The 18,687-nt window shown below is 36.1% G+C and overlaps 1 protein-coding gene across 3 annotated transcripts in view; it reads left to right on the top strand.

Moving 5' to 3' along the window:
- The window catches only part of Ccser1 (coiled-coil serine rich protein 1), a 978,554-nt gene that overhangs the window by 213,377 nt on the left and 746,490 nt on the right, over positions 1-18,687 (top strand). The window lies entirely within an intron of this gene.

The following is an 18,687-nucleotide window of genomic DNA, read 5'->3' as shown; positions in this document are numbered from 1 at the left end:
TTATAGGACAGCGTAAGGGGAGTGTCTAGGGGTACGCACAGGCTCACGATTGGTGTGCCTCCAGGCTTGGAGGGCTTGCCCTGTGTTGATTAGTCAACTGTTTGTTATGGCCCATAGGCCCTCCCAGGGTGGTTGCTATACTTTGTGCGTCATTGCTGTGCGCTTGTCTGTAAAGCACACCCAGAGTCCTGAAGCATAGCGCCACCAGCTAACTTCTGATTGGTTCCTTGTCACGAGACAGGCATCTGACCTCTAAGTGACCAAGGCAAGTTTATGGCAAGCACATGTTCAGCTGTTATGGTTGCCAAAAGGGAAGCTTGTCCCTTCAAATTGCCTACACAATGTTTTCATATTCTTATGAACCTCACTACTTGCTGTCATAGTAAGGATTCCATTTATTTTCTTTGTAACATTTATTTTTACAGTATATATCAAAATCTCAACATGGGTGGGAGATGAGCTGATGATGTTACACTCTTACCTGAGGAACTATTGGCAACTAATGCCTATTAAGGGAGAGACAGTTTTCATCAGGGATGTTGACCCTGGCAGCTACTCAGATTGTCCTTATATCCATGTACATACAGGCAGCATTAAGTGCATTAAGTGGACTCAGTGAGCTTTTTAAAAAAGGAGTGCATGATGTTGGGAAGGAAAAGTGATGGGGAACTGTTGGAGACCACTTGGAGGGGGTAGAAATGAGGACTGGGCTTTATTAAAATGCAGTATAGGAAATTCCCAAATAATAAAATAATTATAAAACATCAAAAAACACCATTAAAGTAGAACTCAATAACTATGTTGAATAACTTTTCTGCTTTTTACTTCTCATTAGCAAACACAGAAATATTTACAAAATAGTTACTTAAGTAACATCTGCATATCTGACTAAAAGTATTAATGGCAAAGGAATGCTTTCTCTGGTATTAATGTACTGAGATGAATTTCAGAAACATATTAATTCCAGCACAAATTGTCATGTTTGTTATATTCAGGCTACATATTGTGTGTGTTTTCTTATTATATCATGATGTTATTAGGGGAATTTATTATTTTCTATCATTATCTTAACATACATGTAGATGACAGTCATATATGTGAAACAACTATCAAGAAGATATGTTGGATAGAATTGATTTCATATAGGTTTATTCTGTCACTAAATTTTAATTAAAAAAACATGAAAGTGTGAGTTTCATGAGTATAAATAAAGTCAGTTATTGCTATTTACTTAATTAAGGAGTGAGTGGGAGATTTAAACAGCCAGTCAGGGAATACTGAGATTGATTGGCTGGCAAATGCAAAATTAGTTAGTGTCCACAGCAACTAAAACATTTGGGATATTCCCTCCACCAGATGGAAAGCACTCATCTATAATAGCTGCCATTCTTTTAGATTTCTATACATATATGTTATTTCTGATACATTTAGCTGAGGGTCACCCATACTGTTGTCAGTTTTCCCATAAATGGGTATCATAAGTTGTCTATCTGAAAATTTCACAGAATTAGCCACTTACCAAGAACTTTATCAGTATTGATGGCAATGACTTTGATAGAAGAATCATATCCTTCCAAAGAAGGTTTTTAGAATCCCCAGAATCTGCATGTTACTACACAACAAAGGAGCTTTGCAAATGTGAGCAAGTCATATTGTTTAAGATACCAAAGGGCACCTTGAAAGGGAAATTGTGAGGCAGCAGAAGACTCACTACCAACTTCAGGCAATGTGTAAATGGACTTTGAACCAAAAATGCAGGGAGATTATAGAAGAGCAAGGAAATAGATGAGCAGATGGTGTTCCCTAAGAGCTTTCAAAAAGGACCTCTGTGTTGCTGCTGCCTAATTTTGTCTCATGAGACTTCTGTCAAACTTACGATGCTTATGACTGATAGAGCTGCAGTCACTGCACAAATGCTCAACATTGAGTCCATTATCCATGTGTCACATATATGAAGTGTTTAGTTCTTGACTAGATATAACTTATTGATGCTATATAATTCATTAAAGACACCTGGGTTGGTCTTTATTGGTGGATGTTAAAGTTTAATCAGAAGATTTTTTTCATATTTTAAGACAATTCCAAAGCTAAGAACTTTACAGTATTCACCTAAAGCTGGGTGGTGGTGGCACAGGCCTTTAATCCTAGGACTCCGGAGGAAGAGGCAGGTGGATGTCTGTGAGTTGGAGGCTAGCCTGGTCTACAAAGCTACAAAGAGAAACCCTGTCTTGAAAAACCAAACAAAAAAGTGTATTCACCTAATAAATTATATCTTAAAGGAATGTTATTTTTTAATTTACACCTTTCAGTGTAAGCCACCACAAGAAAGATTTAAGAGAATATGTAAAAATTTTGTATATTCATATTATTGCTTTGCAATAAAACTTGATCTACTAGAATTTTATATTAAACTACAATGCATGTGCTAAGATGCCATATTTTTTAAAATTTTTTCTGCAGATTTTTTTTACTTGAATTAGAAACAAGATTGTTTTACATGAAAATCCCAGTTCCCTCTCCCTCCCTGCTCCCCTACCATCCCCAACTAAAACCCTACCTTTCACATATCCTTTCTGCTCCCCCTGGATGGTGAGGCCTTCCATAGCATGTCATCAGAGTCTAGCATATCCTTTGGGATGGGGCCTAGGCCTACCCCCATGTGTCTTGGTTCCTCTATGTGGAATGGGCTCACAAAGTCCACACCTATGCAAGGTATAAGTACTGAACTACTACTGGAGGTCCCATAGGTCTCCTCACTGAAATCCATGTTCCTGGTGTCTGGATCAGTCCCATGCTGGTCTCCCAGCTGTCAGTCTGGGGACCAAGAGCTCCCCGATGTTCAGGTCAGCTGTTTCTGTAAGATGCCATATTTTTAAATTGTTATATAGTTGAAAGATAAATTATTCTTTTTATGTCACAAATAAGACTTTGTCATTTAGATTAATTTACATTTTCTTATGTTTTTATGTGACAGAATTACAGTACTATAAGTTGATTAGCTGTAGTTCACTGGCTGGTATATATTAGATATTATAAATATGTTGGAATTGCATGAAAAATATAGCATTTAAAGAGAAGACCCTTAATTTTTTTTGAGTAATTATAACTTACCATAGTATTTCTTAGTTAAATTAAATAGTTGTTTTTGTCTTCATTCTTCAGACAATAAAAGTAATGTGACTCACAAATTATTTTCGGTAAAGTGTACGTGGTTAGTGTCTTAGTTACTTTTCTACTGCTGTGACAAAAAAAAAATAGCACCATGACCAAGGCAAATTATAAAAGAAAACATTTATTGGAATTCACAGTTCCAGCGGGTTATAGTCTATGGTCATCATGGCAGGGAATATGGCAGTAAGCAAGCTTGCATGGCACTGCAGCAGTTACAGAGAACTACTTCCTCATAAGCAAGTTGAAAGCAGAAGTGTGTGTGTGTGTGTGTGTGTGTGTGAGAGAGAGAGAGAGAGAGAGAGAGAGAGAGAGAGAGAGAGAGAGAGAGAGAGAGAGAGGATGATAGTCACCTATAATAGTCAAAATTTATGTCAGATTTTCTGGATGTACAGAGATATATTTGAGATGGATAGATATTCTTTAAACCTTTCAAAGACCTTCAGAATATGACATTTAAAATGGATTAGGGTTTTTCATGACAGCGATACACTAATGCTCCTGGCAACACTGAAGATAATTTCCTAAAAACATCAGATAAAGTTCTATCAAAAAAAAAAATAGCAGTCACCCTGATAATTTCTTATAATGTTATTTATTTTAAGAATTTAGAGGTCTCTGGCATGGCTGGAAGTGCAGAGCTAGCATACAATTCAGACACCTGTTTCTTGTTAAGGCAATATGTAGAAATTCAGATGAGCATGAACCACAGATCCCTGTGCCTCTGAAATAAGGACATTGCATTTTCAAAAGCATGCCGAAAAGCTTTGGTAAAACTCCAGAACTTTGGTCTGTTGTCTGCCACTGCCCTCATGTCTTCCCTCAAAAGTGCTGCAGCATATTGGCTTATCTTATTCTTGGCATCCAAAACCTCATTCATGTGGCTTTTTCCACCACAGTCTGCTGGCACATTAGGAATTGAGGACAGTTTTCAGATTTTCCTGTGTTTTAGAAGAAAGAACAGACGAAGGAAGGAGGGGGATGCTAAATTGGCTTCAGATATTTGTCAGTCTTTATTAGCATCATTTTAAGAACTTTTCTTTTACAGTACTTCAGCCAATAGCCTTGTGCATCTCCTGTTTGGTGCATGTGAAAGGATTCCCTTTGGATAAATGCCTAGAATGTAATGGCTCACAGTGTGTGACTATCTTTCATCTTGATAGATAGTGCCAAATAATCCTCCACAAGCATTTGTTTTCCAAAGGACTGTTTATAAGTTATTTAGAAAAAAAGTCCTGGTCCCTTTATTTATATTGGGACCACACAGCTGTTGGATTTGGATATTGATTTTGTGAGCCAATTAGAAGAAATGTGAAAGTGTGGTAAACTCTTGATAATTTAGCATAAGCCTTTATACATCTATTACAAATCCCAAATAACCAAGAAAGAAAGGAGAAATAAATGTTTTAGTGTCTTCTCTAACAGATATTACAATGAGAGCCTATGACATGCATAGTGTAAGTCTTTAAAATGTCTATATTATTCTCACCACTTTGTCTTCTTTTCAGTTGAGGTTTAGGTGCTAAGTAATTTGTTAGTGATCATGCATCTAATAAGTGTCAGGCAAATTACCCAAAATCAGCCACAAAAAAACAACAACAACAAAACTTGTAAATGCTTAGAAATCCTACAAGAATCCCCTTTCCTGTTTGAAAACATCCCTGAGCCTTGCATTATTTTTTAATGGTAGTTTTACTGTTTTCAATATTGCTATGTATACTAGAAGGAACTCAGACTCTGGAAATAAAAAGGCTTGGATCTGAGCTATCCAGCTAAGCTCTCTGGATTTTTAACCCAATATTTATTAAATAGGTAAACCAGTAAGAAAGTTAAATATTAAGTTTAGCACAAAGTTGTAACATTCATTCTGTGTCCATGTATACTACAAATGGATGGAGAATATAATCATAGATATCATGACTAGCTGTAATGATAAGTCTTTACTCCATCTGGCCGGGCCCTGCCACCATGTGGGCTCGCATAATAGCACACAGAGTCTTATATTAGTTTACAATTCTGCTGGCCAATTGGACTGCCCAGAGTTCTGCCCACCACCATGTTAAGGTCCCAAGTAACACACAGAGACTTATATTAGGTACAAATGCTGCTTAGCCAATGACTAGGATTTCTCATCTGCTATCTCAGTCTTAATTATCAACCATAATCATAAGACTTACCCTATTGAGCACACTGGCTGAAGGCATCCTGTCTTCCTGGGCTCACATGTCTGCCCCTGTAGAGAAGAGAGCAGAGAGGAAGAGGAAGAGAAAAAGGAACGACTTCCTTCTTGCCCTTGCTTATATATGAGTCTGCCTGCTATGTCACTTCATTCATTCTGTGTCCATGTCTACTGCAAATGGATGGAGAATAATAGATATCATGACTAGCTGTAGTGTCAGGCAAATGTCACAAGACTTCTTTCTACTACATTTCCCAGAATTATCCTTGACTCTTAGTCCCACCTAACTTGCCTCTTCATTGGCCAACAGTAATTTATTCAACAATCAATAAGATAAACATACCCAGAAGGACCTCCCCCATCAACTAGCAAAGGTTAAATACTGTGACATGTTTATAGATGGTGGAACAAGTTGGAGAGATGCCTGCCAGCCCGGCAGCCTGTGTCCAATCCTTGGAACCCATGTAATGGAGGGAGAGAACCTACTCCCATGAATTATTCCCTAACCTCCCTTGGCCATCTGTGGAATTTGTGGCCACAAACATGAACACACAGAGCTGGATAAAAATATGGACTCCTAAAGTAGACATTTCACACTTTTCCCAAGTCAAAGATTAAACATTCTATTCCTTTCTCTTCACAAACATTGTAAAGAAGCAAAAATATTTGAAGGCAGAAAATAGAACTTGAACAATTATACGTCTATGAGCTCACTGAGTCCACTGTAAAGTGTTCCTAATTTATTATCATGTTTCTTTCATTTGGAAAGTTGACTTATAGCACTCCATCATAATGCTTTTGTCTGTCTGGCCACAATGCTGATGAAACAGTTGTGCTTATGGTGTTCACAGTATAAGGAGAAGGATAGCCCTTGAGTTCTTGGTGAAATGAATGCATTCCATAACTTTTAGACTTCTGCTTGCTAATGTTACATTGACTAGGTATTTTTGTGAATATATTAAGTTTTTCCATAATAAGAACCAAGGAAACATTTCATTTGTTAGCCACACATATTCTTAAGAAATATCCCTAGACATATAGCACCAAACTATCTTTCCTTGAATGACACTACAATTTGGTAATGCGTTAAACTTCCTTGGTTCATATTTTTATACAACTATGAAGAAATTTTTTTTTGGGTACTATATGTATTAGGATTGTGTAATTCTGATAGCCATTTATGCATGTTTATACTTTATTTAGAAAAAAATTTAAAAGGACCATTTCCGGATGAATTTATAATATGGAAGTGATAGATGTATGCATAGAAACTACCAATAAGCTTCACATTTTCTCTTTCTTACCAGTGAGAATGTTCTGTCAATTGTACCTGTTTGTTTTGTGGCTCTACAGAGTCACACAGGCCAAGAAAGCTGGGCTTGCCACTAAGTTGCACCAACAGCCTCACTTGCATATGCTGGAGTCCTTTAAATTTTTACTCTATTTTGCTTATTGAAAGCATTTTAAATATCTGGTGGCATACCTTATTGTTATTGTTTTTGAAAGCACTGTGCTTCATCTTATTATAAGTCCATGACTGGAGACACAGCAGGCAATGGATGGACGTGTTTATTTCTGCAGATTTATTTTCTGGATGCATCTTGCCTCTCAGAGGTACTAATGATCAGTAGTCTGCAGACTGCCCAGCTCTAAAACAACGCTTCAGACCACGAGAGTCACTGTGACACCCATGCAGATAAATAGTATGAATATTAATGCTGCCACTGGGATTCAGGCTGTGGTTTCACATTTGCATGCCATGCAGTTGTCATTCTAAAGTGTGTTGTTATAGATAAATGTTGGCCTGAAGGTATTTTCATGACTTTTCCTGTTTACATGTTGTTAGTGAAATGAAGCATTCCAGGATCATAGTAATCGCTGCTAATGGGAAGAAACACAGCGTGAGCCATTCCTATCCAAAAAGAATAAAGACTCTACATATAGGCTTAGTTACGCATTCAGTGCTTGGTTTTCACCAAAGGCTTTAAAATATTTAAGGGTATTTATTAACTTACTATCTACAAAACAATGAAAAGTGTTGGCTTAATTGAGACATCTGTGTATATTTTAATGTATTGGTCCACATTTAATAGAACAAACCTTATGTAACTAAGTCAATTTGATCACTCTTGAGCATAGCAGATGTAATAAGCACTAAGGAGGGGATTATTAACTTAATAGGGATGATCTTACAAAAACAATCTTTCCCAGGTTGCTTGGAAATTCAAAATTATGAATGTACCATGATTCAATTTGGTTACATATTAAACACGGGACTTCTAAGTGGAGGCATTCATAGCTGTTTCCTAAGGCACGTACTCACTTGATCCCTAAAGCCTACATTGAATCTGAAGGTTTCTTTTTTCACTAAGGTAGTCTAATCCAGAAAGCTTCATGGTAAACCCTTCATTAACTGTTCATCCTCCTGCATTTCTTCCCTTTGGAATTCTTTGTAACAGCACTTGCTTCTGACAGCTGAATTTTCCAATGTTGGTGACTTGTCATGACTTTGTGCTTGACACACAATCCTGATGAATTCATACCTGAAGACACAATAGTTCTGAGGCACTCTTGATGAAAAATAGACCTCCTCTGTCTCTGTCTCCTTCCCATTTTCCTCCCCCTGTCTGTCTTCTTTGATACTTATTGTTGCAGTTAAATCTAATGTCAAAACAGAAGTGTTTAGTTATATGTGTTTCATAAACCAAAATATGAAGATGGAAATTCTGTTTTTCCCGCAGATACAGCTGCTTTCCAATAAAGAAATGAACAAAATGTTTTATGAGAGTCTTGTAGATTTGTTTTTCTTCATTTTGTAAGAGCAAATAAAAATAAATATAAGAGAGATCCAGGTAATGAAAAATAGACATTTGTTTATATACTTAGACTCCAGAGTTTACTACTTTGTTTTATGTTTTCTATTTCAGATGAGATCGGGCGTATTCAGGGTGTTTTCTATTTCAAAGTAAATATTAACCAAACATGACAGGGGATGTTGCATATAAATGAATATATATTCAGATATATCATTAAGCTATACATTTATTTGTTTAAAGCACATATTATACGAACTAGTACACAGTGGAGAATAAAGAAAAATTTTGTACTGTTGCTTTTTATTTATTAAATATTTTATAGACATTTGATTTCTCCCTCTAAGAAAAGTTATTTACATTTTATCAAGTAATATTTTAATAAGTAATGCCAACAAAAGGATCTTGTTTCATAAGGTTATTTCATTGGATATATATTGTAAATGGATATATAATTAAATGTGAGCTTGTAGGCAAAATACATGCATTTATATGTATATACATAGAAAGTATATATGCAACTAATATAGATTTTAAATATATGTTACAACTACTATTCCTTTTAATTTAGACTACTCATGATATATGCTATTTAATATCTTTGATATTCTCATTCATTATCTATACTTTTCTATCTGTTGGTAGTTTATTATTTCAGAGTATTTTTTGTTTGTTTATTTTTGGTTATTCAAGACAAAGCTAACACTAACAGCTCTGGAACTCACTTTGTAGACCAGACTGGCCTCGAACTCACACAGATCTGCCTGCCTTTGCTTGTGAGTGCTGGGATTAAAGGCATATGCCACTATTGACAGGCTATTTCAAAGTTTTTTATTTAAATTAGAAACAGGCTTCTTTTACATGTCAATCTCAGTTCCCTCTTCCTCCCCTCCTCCCCTGCCCCCCCTTATCCCAACCCTTTTCTGCTCTTCAGGGAGCAGATCCATGGGGATCTTCAAAGTCTGTCATATCATTTGGAGCAGGGCCTAGACCCTCCCCAGTGTTTCTAGGCTGCTAGAGTATCCCTTTATGAAGACGGGGTTCCCAAAGTTCATTTGTGTGCTGGGGTAAATACTGATCCACCACCAGTGGCCCCATAGATTGTCCAGACCTCCAAACTGACTTCCTCCTTCAGGGGGTCTGGAACAGTCATGTGCTGGTTTCCCAGCTATCAGTCTAGGGTCCATGAGCTCCCCGTTGTTCAAGTCAGCTGTTTCAGTGGGTTTCTTCAGCCTGGTCTTGACCCTTTTGCTCATCACTCCTTCCTGTCTGCAACTAGATTCCAGAGTTCAGCTTAGTGTTTAGCTGTGAGTGTCTGTGTCTGCTTCCATCAGCTACTAGATGAAGGCATTAGGGAGAATTTTATGAAAAACATGAAATTCATTTTAAGACTTATACAGTTTCTATTGAAAGATTTTGTTTAAAATAACATTTTTTGGCTTTCCTTTCAAATGGCCATTACCTAAAAGTTTAAAACACTGAAGAGAAACCTGTCTGTAACACCTTCATGAATGGACTGCAGAGCTTAAGAGCAGGACAGGGTAGACTTAGCATTCATGAGGCCTTGGATTCAGTCCCTAGGAAACAAACAGCAAAACAAAAAAGAAAAACAAAACAGCAACAAAAAAATCTGCTACAATAATGGCCACAGGGTAGTTTGATATTCTCAACTTACATTTTCTGAATAGTTAGGTGTTTTCTTAGCTGGTGTCCTGATTTAATGTTAGTAAAATGAAATTCAGTGATGTCAGTTCAGTAATCTGTGTTCATGAGTGACATATCACTCTTTTGCAGCGTCTGCCCTCTCCATTACCTTTGCTCACCGCTCTTTTATTTCACCCTGTCCCCTCCTATGTTCTGTTTATTGCTTGTGTCCATACTTATTATTTTTTAATGAGAAAAACATACACTGTTTCTGTTTTGTTGATTTCCCTTCATGTTATATCCTTCAGTTCCATATCCTTTCTTGTAGATAATGAGGTTTTAATTTTCATATGGCTGAGTAATATCTCATTTGCATATGCAGTGTACTCCTTGCCCTGAAATGCTCACAGGGGCTGCTGGGAACAGTGTCACAGTGAAGCTGGGTATACTGGTTCCTCTTTTATGTGATGAATCTCCTTTGCATGCATACCCTGGAGTGGTATGGCTATATCTTGAAACAGTTTTTGTGTGAGCTGCTAAAGACTCTTCATATGTTCTTTTTTAAAAAATGGTGAATTAGTGTTTATTTTTATTAATTTGTTTAGTTATTTTACATCTCAACCACAGCCTTCAACCCTCCCACTCCGTCTTTCCCTCTGCCCCACAATGCACTCCTCCTCTGCAATCTTTCAGAAATGGGCAGGCCTTCCATGGGCTTCAGCAAAGCATGGTATGTCAAGCCGCTATAAGACCAAGCGCCTCCCCAGGTATTGAGGCTGGGCAAGGCAATCCAGCACTTGCATATGTTCTTAATGGCCGCACTAAGCTAAAAGTTTGATAGTGCTCTGATTTTCCATATTGTGCCATTGTGTTTTATTTTGTTAATTGTTTGGTAAGTCATTTTCAGAGGCAAAGTGAGTCAACAGGATACATAGACAATGAGATTAATAAGGTACAACACAGTGTGTATACTATTTGAATAGTGTAGTCCATCACAGTTCATGTTCACAATGTTAGCAGGGTGGTCTGCCACAGTGCATGTATACAACTTGAGGAGTGTGGTCCACCAATGTAGGTATGTATAGTCTGAACACTGTGATCCACAAAAGTATGCATACACAGCATGAGCAATGTGGTCCATCACAATGTCTATATATAACCCAAGCACTATGATTCATCAAAGGGTGTTTATCCAATCTGATAAGTGTGGTCCACCATAGTGTGTATATATGTAGTCTGAGCAGAATGGTCTCCCTCTCTTTGTACAATCTGAGCAGAGTGGTCAACCATAGTTTATGTGTAGACAGTCTGAGCAGTGTGATCCACCACAGGGTATGTATGCAATGTGAACAGTGTGATCCACTACAGTGAGTGTACACAGTCTGAACAGTGTGCTCCACCACAATGTGTGTAGACAGTCTCAGCAGTGTGGTCCTCATCTGGAACTCTTTGTGCTTGTACGAATGCTACATGAGCCGTCCAGAAAAGCACATATCCAAGAAAGTACTGCAAAACTGACTAATCTGGTGAAGGAAGTAAATTTTAAATTTTAAAGTTAAGCAATTTTGTTCACACATGGCTTTGTAACTATCTTATAGGACAAATTAGCCTTTTGGATTGATGCATTTCAACAATGATACCATGATTGTGTGATATACATTGTCTTTTCCATGTACTTATGTGCAAACCTACATTGAAGAACAGTCACAGTGATAAATGACAATGCCGCATGTCAGGATTGATGAGGTTACATTTTTTATTATATTTTCAAAACTTCAGCTCACAGTGACAAAGAAATTGATGTTATTTTTCTGAACAAGACACATTTTATGTGCAATAACCTTACTATACGTATCATATATTTAATTATTCTTGAGGCCTATATTTGTTTGTTGTTATGATTTTCAAACATTTGAGAATGAGGTCTAGGATAATTGCCACAAACATAGCACAGGTATCAACAAATAATTGGTAATGAAAGGGAGAGACACAAATTCAAATGCATGAACAATATATTATTGGGTACATTAACCATTTCAAAGACAATAAAAAACATGTAGTAAAACCTTTGTTTTCAATCTAGGCAAGTTCTACTTAGAATATTAGTATGTTATACAAATATTAATGACCTCATTAAATTCATCCAAAACCTTTGTTCACAGATGTAAGACACTTTTTTTTTCATTTATTGACAGCAATATGCGTGTTTACTCTGATTAAACAAAATTCCTTCCTTTATATGTTGGCAAAACCAAATCTGCATTATTAAGCATGATATTTATTTGCAAGAATAACATAAGTAACCCCTCTTCAGTTCACCCTATTTGACAAATCTACCAAATTCAAAGCTCCTGGTCAAGTACAGTGTCCACCCAATCTTTTCTGTGATTCAAAGTTATAGAATTTTGAGAATTAATGTTGGAATGGGCACTTCCAAATAATGAGGACAGGAAGTTGAAATTACATGGATGGTACATTTTATGTGCAAAACCCCACAGTTTTGAGAATAAAATGAATGCACTATACATGAATTACAAGACATATATACTGGAGATGTTGATTTCACAGATGATGAAAAATGCAGTGAAATTCCTTTCCTTACAAACAGAATATATGATTTGACAAGAACCACAACTCAAAAGCCTGTGTGAGTAGTATGATGCCCTTTGGGCTTTGCATTTCCACAGGTTTTACAAGCAAGCATGTGTGCCACATTCCTTGGTAAATATCTTGTCAAGAATGCTGGTTTGTATAGAAATCAGCCTCAGATGAAACAATGGACAGTTTGGCATGTGCCCTTAGAAGAAAGCCATGGCAATGTGTTCCTTATGTAACAAATGCTAGACCTGGTTGTTGTGCATATGGAATACTTACTCCAAAATGTATCCTCTGGAAACATAAGCCACCATCACTGTGGATGTCTCCTGGTTGTTCTGCATTGCCCTGTAACAACTGGATGTAGAGAGACCTTTGTTTTGGGTCCAGAAATCTGTGCCTTATGTCTTTGTTAATGAAAAAGTCAGCTATCTTAAAAGGATGAAGTTAGAAACATTTCATTTTTCATCATGGATTTGGCTTCATTACTCATAAAATGTTCTTGACATCTCAAATGATGGAAAACATGTTTAATTACTGAGTGTTTTTAATCAGTTATGTAGATCTAACTTGAAGTTTCCTGAGAAACACACTCCCCTGTGTGTGCAGAGCACATGGAATCTGGAACTTTTAGGCCAGTGATGTGCACATGCATGTTGTTTTATTTTCTGTGAGGCTTCCTTTGAGTGAGTCGAGAGCCAAGATAAACTATTTCTCTTTGTGACTAGTAGTCCTAACTTGAGGGCAACTGGTAACCAAGTTGGCTCATGCTATCCTGTCACAGCTGCAGTTTTCAAACATGCCCTCAGAGGATAAAATTGGGGTGTGTACATGTGTGTATGAGAGTAGGATTTTAAGTGCCAGCATATAATCTGTCACATGTGTAAAATATACATAGTCAATAATAATGATAATGGAACTGAGACGTTTAATAAATACTATATAAATGTTATGCTTCTGCCAACTGTTTAACATACACAGAATGTTAATCTAGGAAATACTGTATTTTAGCATATTATTTAGAATTTTCAATTTCCTCTCTTCCAAGTTTTACTTATCTCATGCCCAATCATTCTGCTTCTGTCAAGATGTTTTTATTAAGGGCATTTCAAACAGTCTTATGCTTAGTGACTTCATTCTTTTATAATTCTTTTATAATAAAACTGCTTATTCTGAAGCTTTATCTCTCTATTCAAGTATCTTCATGCCATGATTTTGTTCATTTGCTTCTGTCTTTGTGGGATTCTCTCCTCACTTCACCCCATTTGTACTGATAGCATCACATTAAAATCCAATACTTGCATCAAGTGCAACTGTTTTCAAGATAGAATCCCAAGTTTCTGTAGCTGTCCGGAATAGCTGTCTCAGTGCATTTGCTGCACATGGCTATAATAGAGGCGTGGGTGGTTTTCTTTATTCAGCCACATGCTCAAACTTAAACACTTGCTGTAACTACATCCCTTACTAGATAATGGAAACCATAAGAATAGAAATCAGGACAAATGAAATCATTCTCCTTTCTTCAGCCTGGGGAAGAGTTGAGTTGTTAATCTTTTCACTTTGCTAAGTTGATATTGATGTACTTATATATTTGTTTTAAAAGTCTATTTCATAATACTATGACATATCAATTAAAATAAATGTATTCAGATACTATTGTGGAATTTTCTTGTCAGACAGATTAAAAATAATCCCAGCACTGGTAAGTAAAAAAAAAAATCAGTCTGTTATAGTCTTCCTTTTCTTAGATAAGAGGAAACTATCCTAAAGGGGAAATTTTCTATCTAAGATATTAAACTAATTCTTAAATTATGTATTCATATATATGGTTGGATTCATCACACTATGAATAGCTTACACAATTCCAATAGTTATTAAGTATCTTGATCATGGTACCATCAGTCTCCTTCAGGTAGTAGAACAGAGAATATTTGTATTATTAATTATACTACTTAAATGATGTACTTCTAAAATTATGTAAATACACAAAAGTCAAACCAATAATTTCTATAAAATGTATGACAAACCTCTTGTGTTAATATTAGATGCTATTTTGATAGAAGCATATCTCTTTATAATATCTAGACATACTACCATATTTATTAATAAGTGTTGAACAAATAAAGCTAAAGGAACATTACAGATGTTAGACTAACTCCAAACATAAAAGGCAGTCTGTGATGACACAATTATAAGAAAAAGAATGTTCTGTGACCCATATTCAGACATGGGAGAAGGAGAAGAAGGGGGAACTGGTGTCAGTATGTAAAATGAAAAAATAAACTAAAAAAAAAAAATAAAGAATGTTGTGTGTTGGTTTGAATGAGACTGGTCTCCTTAGACTTATGTGTATAAATTCTTAGTCACCAATTGGTGCAACTGTTTGATAAGGATTAAGAGATGTAGCTGAATTGGAGGTGGTTTGTCACTGGGGGAAAATCTCATGTATTAAGCAGTGTTCTATCTCTGTCTTCTACTTGTGGATCAAGATCTGAGCTCTTAACTATTCCTGCTGCCATGCCTTCTTTTTTCCAACATGGGCTCTAACCTCTGGGAGTATAAGACCAATCAAATGCTTTCTTTATAAGTTGCTTTAATCATGATGTTTCATTGTAGCAGTTAAAAAAGTTAGACATCATGCATATCACCTTTCTTTAAAAACTGGGCTATTATTGCAACTAAATTCTAACCTTTTTTCTTGTGAAATGGTAAATTCAGTGACTTTAGAACTTGAGCCAGAGGCCAAAGGTACAGTTCTTTGTCCCCTTGTTGCTTTATTGTCCTTTGAGATCAGAAGGATCTATTCAAATGTAAGTTGGTCTACAGGCAGGACACCACAAATCTTAGAAAAGACTTTAATGACTGGGTTTTCTAGTGTAAAACCCATAATAAACATAATAAACATTTCCTAAAATGTACATTGGTCTTATATGACTAGCATGCTTCATTTATGTATGTTCATTATCAAATCTCATAGAAATATTTTTACAATACCAGTATATGTGAAGAGAACCACATTTTCTAAAAATTTATTCATACTGTTTAGTATATACTATACATATTTTCAATCGTTACTATATGCATTAAAACTATGCACATTTCTTTGATATACACTGTAAGCATAGCATAAAAGATATCCCTATATATTATCAAGAAAAAGTAATCTTAATTGAGAAAATGCCTCCATATGATTGGTCTGTATGTAACTTTAGGGCATTTTCTTGATTAATGATTGATGTTAAAGGCTCTACCCACTGCGGGTAGAGCAATCCTTGGGCAAGTGGTCATGGGTGGTATTAGAAAGTAGAATGAGAAAGCCATATGGAGAAAGTCATTAAGCAATTATTTCTCTATGGACTCTGCTTCAGTTTCTGCCTCAAGTTTCTGTCTTGACTTCACCCAGATAATGAGTGTGTCCTGAGAGTTGTAAGAAGAAATAAACCCAAGTTGCTTTTGGCCATGGTGTTTTATCACAGCAATAGAAAATCTACCTAAGGCACCATCTTAAACAGAAGATAAACTGGGTCCCCCAAATTTAATCCGTATATTTATTAGAGAAATTTCTCTGTATATATAAACTGCTCAAATTCTTCCAAACACTCTAGACTTTTTCTCAGTATATTTCTATCCCTGGCTTTCCCTTCTTTTCTTGTCTTGCTTTTAAAACACTGCTATAAAAAAGCTAATAATATTATACTGATAGTTATACTGAAGTTTACTAAACCAGTATAATTTTAAATTACTGTTTTTATATAAAATTTTATGTAAAATGAAAATTGTATCGACATGAAGTATTTGTTCAATCTCAAGTTAAAATTTCAGATTAAAGAACTTTTAAGAATGTGTCCATGTAGGCAAAGGTTAGAGTACTGAATAGGTTATTGCTTTCAAAATGTTGCAAAACATGCCCTAAATTTTCTGTTGGTAATTTAGGAGGACAATATACTTTGAGAACAGAAAATGGTCTGTCATCTAAAAGACAAGATAATCAGGGAAACCAAACATCAATTTCTGCTCTTCTAATGAAGAAAGAGAGAAAATGAGTTAAAGTCGATGTACTAGCACTACCTCTGTAAAGAGATTTGAGTACTATAATGTACAACTTACAAGATTTAAGGTGCATGTTACTCCATTTTAAATCAGGGTAATTCTACATTAAAACACAGCTCATATAATGTTATAATGCTTACCATTCAGGCAACTTTTCCCCTGGTAAAAAGAGGTCACTTGGAGAATATCTAACATGTTTTTCCTTCTAAATGCAGTACAATTTATGGACAGGACATGCAGCTCCTTACTAAATAGTATTGGCTTCACCAAGTGCCTCCAAATGTCTGTTTTGGGCAGACACCTTGCTCTAAGCATCTCTATGTTTTATGTTGTATTTCTATGGATAAGAAGTAATTTGCTAAAATAGCAATGTTGTACAGTCTCTCATCAACTAAGCTCATTTGTTGAATCCATTACCTGGAAAGTTGAAAGGGGTAAGGACCTGGACAAAGTACTGGAATGCTGGGACAGGGAAGTTAGAAAAAGTGATTAGCCTATGAATTAAAAAATGAAATTTTATATAGTATCTAACTAATGAATTCTGATTTGTATACAGCAATAATACACTAAAGCAAAGCTGAAGATTACAGTGAGGGGTGTGGCAGAAATCATCTGAGGAGAAAAGTAGTGGGACATTGTCACACTCTATAGAGCCTTCACTCTAGGATCTCCCCGAATGCAGAATATAGAGCTCTTTGAAAGAAGTCCCAGAGACCCACTTTTTTTCACATTCAAAAAATGTATCAGAGATGTTTGTTGAAGAATAGCAATAGCTTACAAAAATAAAGTCAATCTTCAAAGATGCACGTTGGTCACGAACAGCAGTGGTCTCAGGGCTGAGCCAGATGAAGGCCAACTTGATTTGAATATTTGAGGGGTTATTGAAAAGGGAATTTTCAAGGTATTGAGATGGAAGCAGAGCAACAAAGCAATATAAGAGACAAGTAAGAGGCCTGCTCTACTAGCGACCTGTCTCCTCAATGATGCTTTGTGGAGATAAATGAGCTGAAGTGGTTTTCTGTCTTTTTTACTGTTCAGATTTGGGAACCTGAATCTGCAGATCACATGTTATAACATATAGGCAATCGGGGATGGGACCTTGCTTCACATTCCCCAAAAGACTGTAAAGACAGTGGTGGACAAGGGCTTTCCCAGAAAGTGAATCATTTAACCAAGATGCTTGTACAAGAAAAATAAAATAACATAAGTGTAGCCTGTAAATAAATAATGCTAATGTCTTTCAGGTGGATACATTACAATTGCTCTGGGGTTAACTTTGTATCTTTCTATCCCTCAGGATTGTGACTTTCAGTGGGGTACATCATTGAGACTTTTGTCAAATAGTCTTCCTGAAGAGGTGAAGATGCACTCTCTGGGGATTACACTTTCCATGTTTGAATCCTATAATATTCCTTTCCTCTTCAAATATAAAACAGTAGATGTGAAACCAGAAAACTTTGCCATCTGAGTCTTGTTTACTCTGAATGGGCTCATTTGAGTTTTGAAGTTTATTTTTCTGTTATCCTTTCTAAGTGAGCTATTTTGAGGTAAAGAATGAACTGGATGGTCCTATTCTCTGCTCCTCTTTGGTTATGTTAAGAAAGAGTCTGCATATTTCCTTTTTATTCTCAGCCCTCTTGAAAAACTAACATTGATACTAATCTGTGTCTCTGTTGCTTCTTTGAAAGACAAGCCATGCCACCCACAGCCACTCTTATCTTGTTTAAATGTCAAGTACACTAAAGCACAGAGAGAAAGAACCAGAGATAAGATTCAAAGAATACAGAGCCCAGGGATCTATGTGACTGTGTCTCCAGAGTTGGAAAGGACTTGTCAATGGCAATGTATATCATTGTCTGCTTCCTGACTTATCTGACCTTGAGATTGTATCTATAGCACCATTTTTGTATGACTGGAATATCATGTTTGTTTTGCTGTATTGATCAACTAGGAAGGGTAATTCTGCAACTGTAAACTGTCATTTAATCAGTTCAGATATGGCAATAGGTATTCCATGGTTCAAGGTCTAGCCTCAGATTCTCTTACAAACAGAAAGGGTTTTGTTTGTTGTGGAAAGCATTTATACTGTGGACATCTTTGTGACATGGACTTGTTAACCTATATGTACTTTGATACTTGTCATCATTTAGCTTAGCAATATCCACTGGTGGATCACGTTCAGAAAGAAAGAAGGAATTGTCAAGTTTGTTTCTTTTCCATTAATGGTTAAGTTTCTAT

This window comes from Cricetulus griseus, chromosome 8 (assembly GCF_003668045.3).
Source record: "Cricetulus griseus strain 17A/GY chromosome 8, alternate assembly CriGri-PICRH-1.0, whole genome shotgun sequence".
NCBI classification, from domain to species: Eukaryota; Metazoa; Chordata; class Mammalia; order Rodentia; family Cricetidae; genus Cricetulus; species Cricetulus griseus.
Note: the sequence above shows the minus strand (reverse complement) of the source record. Positions and strands in the feature narration are given on the sequence as shown.